Source organism: Oratosquilla oratoria, chromosome 1 (assembly GCF_046742065.1).
Source record: "Oratosquilla oratoria isolate Oo_2021 chromosome 1, ASM4674206v1, whole genome shotgun sequence".
Classification (NCBI taxonomy): domain Eukaryota; kingdom Metazoa; phylum Arthropoda; class Malacostraca; order Stomatopoda; family Squillidae; genus Oratosquilla; species Oratosquilla oratoria.
Window position 1 is genome coordinate 64,309,931 of NC_134777.1, and position 3,052 is coordinate 64,312,982.

The window sequence follows — 3,052 nt, forward strand, 5'->3', positions numbered from 1 at the left end:
TCCAAATCTATAAAAGCCCAAAAAACATCATTACCTTTTCCTAAAGCTTATGTCTCACAACATAAATCCGGTCCACGCAACCCCTGCTTGTCCTTAACCCACACTGTTCCTCACCAATTACTCCCTCTGTTTCTCTCCTAATCCTCTCAATCAAAACACTCCCATAAGCCTTCCCAACTACACTCAGCAAACTAATCCCTCTGAAACTACTACACTCACACTTGTCCCCTTTTCCTTTGTAAAGTTGAACTATACAGGCATTCCTCCAGTCCTCCGGTACTCTACCTTATTTTAGACAAACATTAAACAACCTCACCAGCCAGTCCACCATCACTGTACCTCCATTTTTTAGACACTCCGGGTGACACCCATCCAACCCAGGTGCCTTACCTGCTCTCATTATCTTAACTGCTTTCATCTCATCTTTCCTTATTTCTCTTCCATTTTCCTCATTCACCACTGTCACTTTTTAGCGCTTACCACTACAACTACCTTTCCCTCCCTATCTTCCTTCACATATATCAATTTCCTAAAATACTCTAACCATCTTCCTCTTACTGCCTTTTCTTCCATTATCATCTCCCTATCTGTGCCTTTTACTTTTTTCTTCTCTACTTGATTAGCCTCCATTTCCTCTCTTAATTTCCTTTCAAAACATCTTTTTACTACTTAAAAAAAATCTATCATACTCTTACCCCATTTCACATCTGCTCTCCTCTTTGCCCATTTTATCTTATGCTTTACTTCTTTTCTCTTTACTTTGTACCTCTCATATGATTCTCTCATCCTATTTTGTAACCAATATGTGAATGATCGCTTCTTCTCTTCTACAACCTTCTTTGTTTCATCATCTACCACTCACTACTCTTCCTTCTATTTCCTCCCGTACTCCTTGTTTCACACACCAACTTTGCACACCTTGTGACTCCCTCCTTAAACCATTCCCATTCCTCCTCAACTCCTAGTTTTACTCTACCCTTCACTCCTTTTCACTCCTCTCTCAGCTTCCCCTTGTGCTCTTTCTCCTTTTCTTTCTCATTTAAGCAGTTCACTTTAAGCACCTCTCTACCTTCTGTCCCTTTCCTCTTTCTGAATCTATCCTCCACTCTGAACTTACTTTCCACAAAAAATCTGATATTCCTCTACTCTCTCCCCTTAGAAGATGTACATCCAAAAACTCTCCCTACTCTTCTCCTGATTACCACTATGTAGTCCATTAACTCCCTACATACAACCTTTTCATCCATCACCCTCTACCATGTGTACTTATGCTAGACTTTCTTCCTAAACACTGTATTTGCTGTCACCAACTCTCTTCCTGGACACATATTCACCATAATCTCTCCACAACGATTTTTTTTTCACCGAAACTCCACACTTCCCAACCACTCCGTCTATTGACTCATTTCCCACCTTAGCATTAATCTCTCCCAATACCATTACATTGACATTTCTCTATCCTAGCATTAAGATCTCCCAATACCGCTATATCGACATTTCTCCCTAATCCCTCTATACACTCATTTAAATCTGTCCAAACAGCCTCCCTTTCCTTTACACTCTTCTCACTACCAGGCCCATATACACTTACAAAAACCCACATCTCCCTTCCCAGTTTCACTTTCATCCACATTAACCTTGAAGAAACCTCCTTCCACTCCACCACACGTTTACCTATCTCTTCACTAACTAGTATAGCCACCCCTTCTCTCCCTCGTCCTCTCTTCACTCCTGAGACTCTCCTAACTACACCCCTAAACTCAAAATCGCACCTCCCTATCAACTTAGTTTCACTCAATGACAACACATCCATCTTTTTTCTCACAAACATACTGCCTATCTCTTCCCTTTTACTCTCATCTGTACCACATCCACGCACATTAAAATACTCAAACCTTAGGGTTCTGGTTGGAAAACTCTTCCCAGTCCCGCTTATGCCTTTGCTTTTTTAAGAAATGTCCCCTTTGGGATTCCAGAGAGTAGGATGCCTAGTCCTATCCCTGTCCCGTTTTTGTCGGCTTTTACGACTCAGGTGGGAACACTCGGTGGCAGTATTATTTTCCCCTACGACAGGGTTCGGTGCAAAAAGAAAATTAATATTCAGAGAAGTGGTACAGGGCAGTATTAAGCGTGGGGGGACAGCATAACGGAGGGACAGTCGCAGTATAAGAAAGTATTGTCATTTCTCTGTGAATAGAAGTTTCTTCTATCACAGACAAAATATTTGTCTCTGGTCCATGGGGCGCCCCATATAGACTCGAATGTATCAGCTGTATGATACTGAGCAGCTTTTAATCCCACAGTAACATGCAGTCAATAACCCAGACGGGGGAATTTTATATACTCGCCTTAATATCTTGACTTCCCATCCCCAACCAATGGCTACTCAAGGGAAGTTATTTTGTGTCTGGTTTTATATTATTCTAAGCAGATCAATGACACTGCATTCACTTGGCTTAATTTCTAACATTAAACTGAGGTAATAAGAATGAGTAAATGAAATCAAATGAAACTTAATACTTTACAAAAAATAAATAAGTTTTCATTTCTATAAAGAACGCAATAGTCGTCACTCAGGTCAGGTCAACCGGGTAGCTGCTTCAATTAGTGATATGACGAGTGGTTGCGTTACCGTGTTCAGCGCCGATGAAGTACAATCTCTACTTAGTAGAATTGAAGCCTTGGAGGATGATGTAAAGTGCCTTAAAGAGGAGAATCGAGTTCTCCGCTCGAAGGCCCAAAATACGGAAGACAAAACTAACTATGAGCTTGGATGGAAAACGGCGAAAAATAAGATGAGGAATGGTGGAAAAAAGTCCTTACCAGCCCCACTCGATTCCAAGAACACGTTTCAAGTACTAGCGAATCTGCAGGAAGAAGAAACAAATGAAATTCAAGAGTAGAAAGGAAGGGCAGACGTTGGATCCCTGCCCACAGGTAAGATTTTGGCTGTAGGAGACAGTCAAGTGAGGTACTTATACAGGGCTTTTTGCGATAAAGATAAGAAGCATAATACGCAGGTGTGTTTCCCCGGCGCGGGGATAGATGTTAG